Below are 13886 nucleotides of genomic sequence, written 5' to 3' on the forward strand. Positions count from 1 at the left end.
TTAAATATTTTGGATGTTTTTCTATTCTATTATTATAAGTGCGATTAATCGTGATTAATTTTTTTTAATTGTGATTCATTTTTTTGAGTTAATCACGTGAGTTAACTGTGATGAATTGACAGCCCTAACAAATACATCAAAATGAGAATGCACCCTGCTACTGCAATATCGACAGACCCTGCGTAGCTTGTGCATGCATTACATTATATTTTTAATGTATGAATTAATCACGTTATAAACAACATGAAAAATAGAATGTGTTCCAAGGATTTTTTTGAACTGTCTCTGAAATAATGCTGTCTATTAGATTTAACATAAGTGTAGGGTGACCAGATGTCCCGATAAAATCGGGACTGTGCCCATATTTAGTTCTTTGTCCCGCATCCCGACTGATGTACGGTTGGGACGCCATTTGTCCTGATATTTTGCTTCGGTGGCACTCCAGCTTTTTTTTTTTCTTGCTTTGGCGGCACTCCAGCTTTGGTGGTGGTGTGGGGGGGTGAGCCTGTGGCTGCCCCCCTCCCATATGTCCCGATATTTTGTTCTTGTCATCTGGTCACCCTACATGAGTGAAAAATTTGATATTGAAGTCAAGGGGAGTATGATTTGGCCCTATGGATAAAAACACAAAGCATTTTCTAAGGATACAGTTCAGGATTGGGAAGAAGATGCTGCTGCTTCTGGATCTGCTACCAACTGACAGACTTTGTAACAGTCTCTCAGCTATGCATGAATTCCCTAGCCTGTAAAACAGGGATAATATCTCCACACCAAAACTGTTTGATCAGGATTCATTTACTAATTTTGCAAAGCGTTTAGTCCAGAAGGTGTCATAAAGCACATAACATTATCATATTGACAACCCCAGCCATTCAGAAATCATACGTTAGCATCCTCCCCACCCAAAATTGAAATTTTTTAAAATAAATGTTGTATTTGCTTTCTGTATTTTTTGCAAATGGAAGTTTGCAATGCAGGTTCATTGACGTTTTACAGATGATGCTCAATGGTCTTTATTAAATTCATTTTACTGTGGAAGCCATTAGGCAAAAATCTTAAATGCATTTTATTATTCTTATGGCACTATGACAGTGAGAACAATGCCCCAAAGCATTCATATCTACCTGTTTTAAATATTGGTAGTCAAGGTTATTCTCAACTATGTATGTGTATGCATGGTTCATCTTTTGTAATCAAATTTTGTACATATTGAATTCAAAACAAGTTTCTCAAAGTCCAATTACCAAACCAAAAAAACCAACAACAACAAAAAAAGTGTTTTGTCCAAGCAATTCAAATCTTTCTATGAAGAGCAGTCCAGAGTCATCTTGTAAAGGATTCATTCCAAACAGAACCAACATATGTTCCAGGAAATTGAAATAACTGATTCTCTCTTAAATTCAACATCAAATCCATCTCTTGGCATTTCTACTGCACTAATATTATTCAACTCTCATCTTAAATAACTAATCCATTTAATGAAAGATTAGGTATAGAGTCCAATATTACAGTCCAGATCCAGTAATGTAGGTATTTTATATATTTTAACAAATAAAGCAATTTAAGTAAGAGCTGTGTAGCTGACCCAAGCTTCATATAAAAGTCATTAAAATCTGGGGATCACACACAGTAACCACATTCACAGCAGAAGAAAAACTCCTCAACTAGTAGGTCACAGATCCCTATGTCCTCACTGTAAAAGGGTGGGCCTGCCCTGTCGCACCCCCTTCTGGCCAAGTATGGCTCTGCTAAGGCCTGCCTCAGTTTCCTCCTTCAGTGGGCCAGCAATGGGTTCACTTTAACAGCCCAGGCAAGGAGAAGACAGATCCTCTAATTAACATAAGTGTCTCCCCAATCCTCAAGGGGCTGAGCCAGAAACCACCATCACTTGCTAGTTGTTTTGGTCCCCACCCGCTCAACTTCCTCTTGCAGTTTTAATTAGGGAAGCCCTCCACTAGAACGGGGAGCCTCCTTGATGATACACCTGATTGCAGCTCCTGGAAAGGTAGCACACTTCATCACATTCACCACATCTTCTTTTACTTCGTAGCTGGATAAAATTCCACTGCATTAACTGTTTGCGCCTCGTACTTGTATGTAAAAAAAAAAAAAGAGCTAAATTTTGTGGTGGGTTTGAATGGACTAGCTCTTACCTGCTTTAGGGAATAATCCCTTGCTGGTAGAAGAAAAAGCAAAATGAGCCTATAGCCTATCTCTTTTGGGGGGCAGATTGTTCTTGAACTTTCTAGAGGTTTGCAAGCATGGAGAAGGAGGAGCATGCAAGAAGCCTTCCCAGCTTGTGAGATCCATGCAAGATCCAGCTACATTTGCAAACCCTGTACTCTCAAAAAATGCAGTGACTGCTCCCTCCCCAGTTTGCAGTGGCAAGAGGCAGTCCAGACTGGGCACAGGGGAACAAATTGTATCCCATGAAGGAGTGTAGTGGTGGGTGCAAAGTAGCTCTGAAGGGTATTGTTCCTCCTACTAGTTCCCATCACAGAACTGTGGCAGAACTGTGCATGTTATATTATTCTGAAGTCCTGGGATTTTTATATTTTAAAAGGCAACTGATCTCAGCACCTAGGTACTACAGAGACTGGAGCTGTATTTGCAGCTCCCCACAAAAAAATCTTCATTAAGGTTAAGGTAGGAAGTGTGTTTCAGGCGAGCCCAGCTCACATACAGAGCCAGCATGATACTTCCTTTACAAATATTCTGCACCTTTTCAAATAACCTGAAGATTAGAATGCCTGCAAATCTTCCCCACTGCCCTATTATCCTTCATCACTCACTATCACCTAGCTGATTTATACTGCCTGTCCAAATATAGCTACAAAAATATTCTCTAAGATCAAAACAATATAAGGCTTTTGGGAAAGGATTCTTTGAATAGCAAATGGGATTTTAGAACCCCCTAGTAATTTTTTGTTTGGCACTTGGCGTGTATTCTTGGCAAATTTTAGGTCGATGAAGGTTAATTTGCATAGCCAGTGTATTTTGTTTTTGTTCTCTATACAACATTAAGAACATGAGGAAACATCATAAATATGGTGGGGTTCTGTTGATAAATGTTATAGTTAATTGTTTGACCACACTTTGGTTCGTTATGCAATATACTCGAGAGACCAAATAACCAATGTCAGTTAGGTTTATTAATAGGGTACAGCAAAAAGGTTCTATATAATACCCATCTCCAAGGAGCGATCCCATGCAGCAATGTTACATTAACCTTACGCAGAATGTGTGCTCTCCCCCAAGCTACACATTTCAGCTGGTATTATTTATCTGATGATTTTAGAATTTACTCATCTCTTTACACGTCACTAAAATCCAACCCATCAGTTTGTCCCAGTTGGTTAACTAGTGCTCTATTCCTTCCTTGTCTTTGTTTTAGATACTAGCATTGCAGGTACTGGTCCATGCAATGCTAGTATCACTACCTTGTACTATGATATAGAGCAAATGTATCTTGATTTTGACAAGTTTCCTATTTGCTTACGCCAATGTTTACTTCAGCAAATGCAAGGAGTTATGGGATTTTGAGCATAAGTGAACAGGATTATGGTCAGTTTGGCTATATCACTGTTACAATTTTTGTGCTTAATGCTAGTGGTTCTTAATGCACACTAATATACATATATATATATATATATATATATATATATATATATATATATATATATATAGTAGGTAATACATAATTGTTAGTAGGATATATATTTATGAGTTAGCCAGTATACATTAGTCAACAGTTCCAAATAGCTCTGTTTATTAACTATATACAAGCATAAAAGGCATAGCTATGTAAGTATGCTGTTTCTCTGTCAGGATTTAGTGTCTTCTGCAATAGAACACAGGGAGGTCCCACTAGAGGGCCTAAAGTTATTTAAGGGACTATTATGCAATTCCTATGTACTACACAGTATAAATCAGATGGGTAAAAGAGTCATGAGGGATTATAGGGCAGAGGGAATATACTGGATCCCTTAACTGTTCATTTCCAGACTTTGTGGGATTTTATATGGTGCAGAATCTTTGTAAAGAAAGCTGTCTACAGTGTTAGTTGGAGTTCAAATGGAACATGTTCCACTGTAAGCTACATAGATGGATATGCTTCAAAGCACTGAAGTGACTCATCTTAGATCCACCTGCCAAAGCACCAGAGCTCTCTTTATGGCTGTTAATGTTTCCTGCCACAAAAGTTGTGCCTTTCCATTGCCATGTTCACTATGTGCTGAAGTGGTTATGTCACTTTCTCTGTACATTAAGACAGTTGTTTTAGAGACATTTTTGGCTGAGGCTCTTGAGGTGCTACACACACATAATTCCCACTGATTTCAATCAGAGGTGGGTGCTTATCCCTGTGCAGGCAGTACATCATACCATGCAGGGTTAGATCCTTTGAGATGCCCATCTGAGTGCATCCTTCAAGACTCGTGTCAATGCAAGGAGAGAAAATTGTGTATTAATCTTATTTGGCCTACTTTTGTAAGAATTACGCCTACAGCAAGGCTGCATGGCCTAGAAAGAAAAGATTTAAAGTGTGCTAACATTCCCTAATCCTGCTTTATCTGCTCTTTCCCTGACACGTTCTAGGCCCCCATTGTTTTTCAGTCAAACTCTTTCCCTGACTGACTATTAGTCATTGTCATCCATGAAGGAACTGAAACCATGCCATGTGATTTGTGATGAATTGGAACTAATATAGCTCAGATGAATACCACATAGCAACTACTTCCAGGAAACTATGAGACTAATCTAAAGGCTTAGAATTCTTCCAGAAATGACTTAAGTAACATTTATTCAGTAATTAAACAGAAATTATAGCTTGTTTTCCAGACATTCTGTAAGCAGAGAAAGAAGCTAAATTCAGTGAATTCTTGTCAGGACTGATTAAGAACAAATAGCTTTAGTCTTTGCCATTTTGTTTCTAGATGTGGGGGCTATGCTCCCAACAGCCTCTTCTATCAGATTTGAGAGTCTGTAAACAGTACACCAAGATTCGGTAGTAAGGTACAGAACTGGCCACTACATCCTCTCTGGCTAGATGTCTACAGAGACCAGACTAAAGTGCTTGTCACAGAATGAAATGGGTTCTGTGCAAGGTCTAAGAAGCTCTTACAATTGAGTTGAACAAGTTTAAGACAAACGGGTATTACATGCTGGGAAGGTAGAAAGTGTTCTTGAGCATTGTTTGACATCATTTGGCCCAATAAACAATAAAAAGCAACATAGCCAACTGATGGCATGCAATAGAACACCAGACTTTCTGTTAGTCTCAAGATCACAAAGGAGAGTACAACCAGCAATGAGGTTTTGTCCCAATGAGGAGAATTTGTCCCACATTTTGCACAGAGATCTCTATTTAAAACTACTTATACACCCTAACCCCCTCCCAATCATAGTAGTATTTGAGTACCTCACAATCTTTGTTCATCTTCACACACCCTTGAGAGGTAGGGAAGTGCTATTGACCATTTTACAAAACATGTAACATTTTACAGACAGTGAAACTGAGGCACAGGTTAAGTGACTAGCCCATGAACATACCAGAAGTCCCTGGAAATGAACGCTGGCCTCTTGAGTCCCAGGTTAGGACCCTAACCATGAGAGTATCCTTCATCTCTGGCTTGCCTACTCCATGAATGTGAGCTTTTCCTTCTGTTTGCTATCACTGTTACACCTAGAAAACAGCAAGTGGAATTTTTAAAAATGCATGGTTAAATATAAGAAATCATCTAAATGATTTTAGTGGATTAAATGATGGCATTCAATCTGGAAAATGCAGGGGCTGTTCTCCTTTGGCATGCTTAAGGCTTTGTAATGAGAGTGACCGAATTTCATTTGCTCCTGAACTAAGGTTCAAAAAAGACAAAGTTAATGCTGCCCAGGAAGCAACTGAATCAGTGTCCACTATAAAGAACTGGGTAGCTCAGGGGACTGGCAGTGGGATATGGTACATAGCCTTTTAGCTCTAGGTCACTGAATTGAATCCTACTCATGTCAGGAGTTTGGGCAGTTTGGTTAGATTTACTTATGGCCTCAGTCTATGCCCTTAGAGGATTAGTGTCCACATGACCAACCCCAACATCACAGATGGTATTAATCCATGTGTTTGTTAACAAAATCAACTGAGACTCTTGGGTATGGACGCTGAACCTCACTAGTAGGAGTGAATATTCCTTGTCAAGGTTTAAGCACAACAGTGCAGTAGAGCGGAGAGGCATGCATTGCTACTGCCCATGATGCAGTGGACCCATTCTAGAGCTTGAATCTGCCACTCTTGCTTAGCATTCAGAAATTGCACAGGTGGCAGAATCAGCCCTCAGTTTATCACACTGTTAGTTTCCACAAAGACTTAGAAGTTACTTTAAAAAATCAGATTATGACACATGAAGGGTGTGTGCAGAAGAAAGACATTAGCCTGACTCTTGTGCTGACAATAAGACATGGTTGGCCTATTAGCTTTGCATGTGAAAGTTTAACTCTCAAGGCAGCAAATAAAAAGCTATGGAGTCATAACCAGGGCCTCCATAGGAAGGATTCAGTTACATTTGTATGTACAGCAGAAATTCAACTTCTGCTTTGTAGAAAATACAGTGTGTCCTCCTGAAACTTACAGCACTTACTCATTGAATACAGAATGAGTTTTCTAGGAATTTACAAATAAATCAGTTAGTTTATGAGTTTACATTTATTAGAAACCTGTTACCTTTAAGAAATTTGGGATTTGTGTCAGTTTTCTTGGTATCAGATGAGTTGAAGGTAAGAAATGCACAGGTTAGGCACTAAAACTACCTTAACTCTGCCATGTAGTGACAATAGGAAGAAATAAGAAAATACCTAATGTCCTTAAGAATCAACTTAATCTAATGCGGGACCACAGATATTAAAATTCTTTCATCATGATCAATTGGTTATTGCATGATGTCACTACAGGGCACAGTGAATGGTGCCCTAACTTTGTATTCCTAACCTCAAGAAGTTTGTAGTAAACTCTGAATTTCCTAGGCTTATAATGCTTTGTCTAGAGATAAGTACAACATCCCTGTAATGTTAGCCTTAAGTTGCTGATATGTACTTGGTCATAACTCTCTATTAATCCAATTTTATTTGGGAATAAATATTGAAACTCGCTGAATAATGGCAACATTCTCGTACCCATCACTAAGTGAAGGAAAACACTGAACTTCTTTGTTCCTGGTGAGAAAGCAAAAAATTAGATTAATATTTTAAATATAAAACTGAAAAAAAAGAGTATATTGTGATGGGGCAAGGCCAGATGGCTATGGAAGAGTAGTCTTATTGGGATCGGGGAAGTGGGCGGGCGAAGCCAGTCCACCGCTAAAGGATCCCCCCCAGCCTAAAAGGGGGATCCACAGGACCTAGATGCCCAAAAAATTCCGGGGGACAACTAATAAAATAACAGGGATAGGAGTGCGGTCAAAGGGTCAAACGAAGGGAACCGGACGGGGACACTGAGCAGAGAACCCCGGACAGCGCCCACTGTTCCTCAAAGGCGTCAAGGGAGTCAGAGGACGCCGCCCAGAGGAACTCTGCCCGGATACGTGAAGGGACCGAGGATCGGAAATAGGCCCCAAAGTCACAGGAGACTCCATCAGCCAACCTCCTCACTCTGGTTTTGTAGATGGCCATTTTAGCTAGGGCCAGGAGGAGGTTGACCAGGAGATCCCGTGACTTTATGGGGCCACGGATAGGGAGTGCATAAATGAGAAGGTGAGGGGAGAAGTGCAACCAAAAACGTAATAAAATATTGGTGAGGAGCCGGAATAGGGGCTGCAGCCTGGCACACTCCAGGTATATACATGCCAGGGTATCCCTCACGCCGCAAAAGGGGCAGGTGTCTGGGATTGTGGTGAACCGCGCCAAGTACACGCCCGTGCTCATGGCTCCGTGAATGAGCCGCCAACTGACATCCCTGGCGGGCTTTGGGACTAAGATGGAATATAGGCTGGCCCACCGGGGCTCTTCACCCTCCAAAGGTGGCAGGAGGTCCCGCCATTTTGTATCGGGGCGGGACACGAGGGTGCGGGCATGAAGGGTGTGGAGCACGAGCGTGTAGAGATGTTTTCTTGGCGCGGTTTGAAAGCAGACCGGCTGCATCTCGTGCAGCCGGCTTCTAGTGAAGGGGTGAAGGGATCGGTTGGGTCCACGGGGCAGGGGTCCAATTAAAAGGTCCGGCGGGCCTGGGGTAGTGGGTGGGCGGGGCGTACCCTCTTGCAGGACCCGGTCGAGATAAACCCGAGCAGCGGGCGGCAAAGCGGCCTTCACCTCCTGAAGTATGCGCCGGGGAGTACAAGGTGTGGAAAGCCCCATGCGCTGAGCGAGTGTCAGGGGATCCAGCCAGTCTCCCTGGTCATAGTCCAGGAGGTCTCCGACTCTTGTGACCTCTGCCAGGACCAACCTCTGGCGCACCGAGCGGGACTCCGCCACCTGCAAACGGAGCTGGGGGTTGTGTAGCAGGGGCTCCGCGAGGAGATCTGCCCCCTCGGTGGCTGCCACGGACCTGGTCGTTGTAAAGAGTTTCCAGGTCCGGAGGAGGTCCTGGTAGAAGACCGGCAGCCCAGAGAGGTCTCGCGGAAGACCTCTCGGATGGAGATAAAGGAGTTGCCGGTCGTATCGGAGCCCTCGGAAGCGGCGCAGGAAGGCGTGCGCCAGTATGCTCCACGCCGGACTACCTGCACCATAAAGGAGCCTCTGCAGGGTCTGGAGGCGGAAGACATGGACCTGAGTAAGCAGACATTTGAGGCCCTGCCCTCCCTCCTCCACAGGTAGATGGAGAACCCCTGCAGGGACCCAGTGCAGTCCTGACCAAAAGAACTCCAGAAACGATGTCCGCAGGTTGGTCAGGAAAGCCGGGGCCAGGACCAGGGTGTTGAGCCGGTACCAGAGCATGGACAGGACTAGTTGATTAAGCACTAACGCTCTCCCTCGAAGGGAGAGGCACCAGAGTAGTCCTGTCCATTTCTGGAGCCGCTCTATCACCCCGCCCTCTAAATTCTGCCAGTTCTCCGGCGGAGAGGGATGCGTGGCAGAAAGGTAAACGCCCAGATAGAGCAGCGGACGCGTGCTCCACCGGATGGCCTGAAGCGCGGGTGGGAGGGAGCTCGCCTGCTGCCAGTCCCCTACCACCAAGCCAGAGATAACCTTCTTCGGAGGAGACAGAGGAAGGGCTCGATCGCCAGAGCGTACAGCTGGCCTGAGAGGGGGCACCCCTGCCGTACTCCTCGCCCGAAGCTGACCGGTTCGATCAGGGTCCAGTTGAGCCTTACCAGACACTCTTCGGAAGCGTACAGCACCCGGAGAAAGTTCACAAACCTGGGTCCGAAGCCAAACGCCTGCAGAGTGCTCAGGAGATACCCGTGATCCATCCTGTCGAACGCCTTCTCCTGATCTAAGGACAGGAGGGCGAACGACAGACCATCCCTACACCCAAGTTCCAATAGGTCCCGGACCAGATAGAGGTTGTCGAAGATGCTGCGGCCCGGGACAGTGTAGGTCTGGTCTGGGTGGACCACGTCCGCCAGCACGGACCCTAGCCTCAGGGATATGGCTTTTGCCACGATTTTGTAGTCCGTGCTGAGGAGCGAGACGGGACGCCAATTTCGTAAATCGCGGAGGTCCCCCTTCTTCGGCAATAAGGCGAGCACGGCTCGCCTGCACGAAAGAGGGAGGACCCCGCTCTGCAAAGACTCGGCCCAGACGGTGACTAGGTCTGGGCCCAGGATGTCCCAGAACACGCGGTAGAACTCCACGGTCAGCCCGTCCATGCCTGGAGATTTATTGGTGGGCATGCGACGGAGGGCTTCCGAGAACTCGGCCAGAGTGAGAGGCAGCTCTAGCCGGTCTCGGTCGCCCACGGTGACCGTCGGGAGCTCCTCCCACAGCACTCTGCAAGCGTTAGGATCGGTCGGCTCCGGGGAGAATAGGCTTGCGTAGAAGGCTCTCGCCCTCTCGCACATCTCCACCGGATCCGTGAGGGGGGTGCCATCCTCAGTCAGTAGGCAGATGATATGTTTCTTAGCCCCCCTCTTTTTTTCCAGGGCATAGAAGAAGCGGGAGCCGCAATCCATCTCCCGAAGGAGACGGATGCGGGATCGAACAAAGGCACCCCGGGCCCGATGGTCCTCGAGGCTCCGGAGCTCCTCCCGCTTCTCCCGGCACGCTCCGCAGAGGGGTGGATCCTCGGGGCTGGCGGCCAGACGCCTCTCCAGCTCTAAGACCTCCCGTTCCAACTGCTCTATCGCTGCATCCCTCCGTCGGCTGGTGCCCCGGGTGTAGTCACGGCAGAAGAGCCGGGCGCGCACCTTCCCTACGTCCCACCACCGCCGTGCCGAGGGAAAGGCACGCCGCTGCCCTCGCCAGGCCAGCCAGAACTCCCGGAAGGACGCCACGAAGCCCGCATCCTCCAGCAAGCTGTTGTTAAAATGCCAATAGGCCGGCCCCGGCCTCTCCGCGCAGAGGGAGGCTGTCACGGTGGCTATGTGATGGTCAGAAAATGGGGCCGGCCGGATGCTGGAGGAGTGGGCTCATGAAAGATGAAAGCGTGATAAATAAATGCGGTCCAACCGGGAGTGGCGCGACCGATGGGCCTCCACCCGGACAAAGGTGAACGTGGAAGTGTCATCCGGATGGTGGTCGCGCCAGACGTCCACCAGGGAGTGGTGTTCGACTATCTCCTGGAGGACGGCCACGGCGGCCGGGCTCTGCTCGGTTCCCGAGCGGTCCCGTTCCTCAAGGGTGATGTTAAAGTCCCCTCCCAGGACCAGGCACTCCTGAGGATCCAAGGTGCCGAGGAAGGCGGATGCCTGCTGATAGAATTGCAGCCGCTCCGGGCTCGCTGCTGGGGCATAGATGTTGACGAGGTTGACTACGAGCCCCTCCATGTGGACCCGGAGGTGCAGCAGGCGACCCGGCACAGCCTCGGCGACCCCCAGCACCTCGGGCGTAGGTCGGGGGAGAACAGGGTCGCCACTCCACCCGTATGAACTGTGAGGTGGCTAAAGTAGACCCTGTCCCCCCAATCCAGCCGCCAGCTGTCTTCGGCGGTCGGATCCGTATGGGTCTCCTGCAGGAAAACCACAGAGTACCTCCCCTCTTGAAGGAAGGAGAGCACCTGGGACCTGCGGAGACCCATCTTACAGCCACGGGTGTTCAATGTTGCGATGGTAAAGGGTGCCATGAGGAGGGCTGGGGGGGATCCTCGCCGGCAGGGATGCTTGTGGCTCCCGGTGGGCCGCGTAGCAGTCCGTGACACACCCCATAGGTGAGTAAGGAGTCACGGAAGTGGCGGACCCGCTGGTAGGCCGCGGCGCCCTGTCTCCCGGTCCTTTTCCCCTCCCCCATGAGGGCCCTTGCGGCCCGGAGGATTTGATTAAAGTCCCCCCATCGCTGGAGGGCAAGCTGGACTTTGTTGCGGGAGCCACGGACGTCTTCTAGGAACTCCCGCAACTCCTCTCGCAGCGCATGGGGGGCTGGAGTTATGGTCTGGTTGCTTCCCGATGGGGCCCTTGGTACAGCCCCCTGGCTCAGCGAGACGGGCAGACAGGGTGCGGACCCCCGACGGGGCTCTTGATGGGTTGACCTGAATGCTGGGGCGATAGGGGGCGGCGGAGGGAGGATAGCAGCCCCTGGTGGGTCGGGACGGGCAAACACAAAGGCCATTCCCTGGGAGTCATCTGTTGGAAAGGGGAATGAGACTGTCCCAGGGGTGGCAATAATATCTCGGGAGGTGGGCGGGAGAAGGGCAGGGGCAGGGGTAGAGGTGAGATTCTGGGTCGGGAGAGGGCTCTCACCGATGCCGGGCGCAAGCTGTCTGGTGGATTTGGCAGCCACGGCATCAGGAGGTGGACTTTCTTCTGTAGGATCCTCTCCCGGAAAGGAGGTCGAATGCTCCTCACCAGCGAGGGATGCCCCTGGTGGCTCAGGTTCCAGCCGCGTGGCACTGGCCGTCGCCTCAACTGGCTCGGCGGCTCTCAGCGGGGTGCCCTCTGCAGCCGGGTTGATGGAGGAGTCCAGGGGCTCCTCGGAGGTGGGAGCAGAAGCAACGGTTAGGGGGAGGGAGTATGGGGAAAGGGGGGCTGGAATGAAGTCGCCCAGATCGAGGCCCGCTGGCATAGGATCGTCCTCCCCCTGGGTGACCGGGGTCAGACCCAGGGCCTCGATCTCCTCATATATAGAGGGGAAATTGTTTTCCGCTACCCCGGGATTCTCCCCGCCGGCACCTGACGCGACGGTTACTTCGGGGCACACTGGGGTTTCAGATGGTGCCTCGGGGGTCTTGGAGGGGAGGGACTCCCGTGGTGGGGAGATACCGCCTTCCAGTGCTGCCACGTCTTCCCCAGCCGGCTCTGGTGGATGGAACTCACCCGTGGATAGAGCGGAAGGCTCGGCATCGGTGCCCCCCTTCCTGGTCTTCCGGGGGGCCTCCGCGTCATATGGGAGAAGCGGAGCTCGAGCCTTCCGCTTGCCCCGCTTCCCCTGGACTAGGGCCCAGCCCTCCATGGCATCATCCGGAGGCTGGCTAGCAGGGGTTGTGTCAGGGGGCAGAGGCGATGGCTCAGGGACTCGAGGGGGTAACGGTGGTGCAGCACAAGGGAGGGAAGATTCCCCTTGGGGCGGGCCCTCTCCCATGCAGGGCGGTGTCCCTGCCGCACCCTCCTCCACAGGCCCCGCCAGATTGCAAGCAGCGGTGGCGGGGTTCTCCCGCTCGTCTGGGCATAGTGGGGGAGGTACCCCTTGGGCCCGAGCGGGACCAATGGTGGACTGGGAAGGAGGAGGGGCAGTTTCGGGTGCCGGGCAGCCAGGGGCGTCGGCGATGACAGGGCCGGTGTCCTGCCGGGGCTCGGGTGTCCTGGATGCCTCTCCTTCCCGGGCCAGGGGGCAGTCCCTCCGGACGTGCCCCATCGCCCGGCAGAGGTAGCACCGGGCCTCCCCCGTGGAATAATGTACCCTGTAATGGGTCCCCTGGTAGGGGACTAGGAAGGACCCCTCGAGTGCCTCTCCGTCGCGCGCCGCCGGCGGCAGTTGAAGCTGCACTTGCCGGCGGAAGGAGAGGACGTGACGGAGGGCGGGGTCTTTGCAGCCCAACGGGAGAGGGCTGATGACAGAGATGGGCTTTCCCAGGGTAGAGAGGGTGGGTAACAGGGCGGCATTGGGCAGAAAGGGAGGGACGGAGGTCAGAACCAGGCGGACGCCCAGGTGCTCTAGTGGCTCTAAGGGGACGAACACGCCCCCCACCGCCAGGCCCTTCTCCACCGCCTCCTGGGCGGCGGCCTCCGATGCTAGGAAGAAGACGACCTTGCCATACATTTTGGAGGCCGCCACAATGGCCGTGGGCCCCACCACCCTCGCCAACGCCCGCACATAGGTCTCCACGTGGGGTGAGGCGGGCACCAGGAGGCAACGGACGCCGTGCTTCCTGGTCATGGTGGGAAAGGGGCCCCGGCCGCTATAGATGGTAGCGGAGGTGGTGGGCTGGAGAAATGATGTAGCGTCAGGCGGGGGGGCTGCCGCCACCTGGGCGTATGCTCTAGGGGCCGGGGGAGGGACACCTGCAGAGCTGGTGGAGGGAACAGCGGGGAGGGGCGCCCCAGCTGGAAATGGGGCCGGGGCATCTGGGACAGCCCCTGCCATGGAGGGCCTGGTCTTTTTAGCGGGGCCCTTCCCCTTCTTCTTCCCCTGTCCCTTCCCGCCGGCTGGGAGGACTCCCCGCAAATCTGAGGGGGGGAGAGATGTGGCAGCAGTGGAGGTCACCCTGGTGCCCGTCGCTGCTGGTGCCCCAGCGGGGGCAATGGCAGATGGTTTGGCAGCGGAGGTAGAAGCTTGAAGGGGTGACGGAGGGGTAGGCGGGGGAGGGGGAGCTT

The sequence above is a fragment of the Dermochelys coriacea genome, chromosome 9 (genome assembly GCF_009764565.3).
Source record: "Dermochelys coriacea isolate rDerCor1 chromosome 9, rDerCor1.pri.v4, whole genome shotgun sequence".
In the NCBI taxonomy this organism is placed as follows: domain Eukaryota; kingdom Metazoa; phylum Chordata; order Testudines; family Dermochelyidae; genus Dermochelys; species Dermochelys coriacea.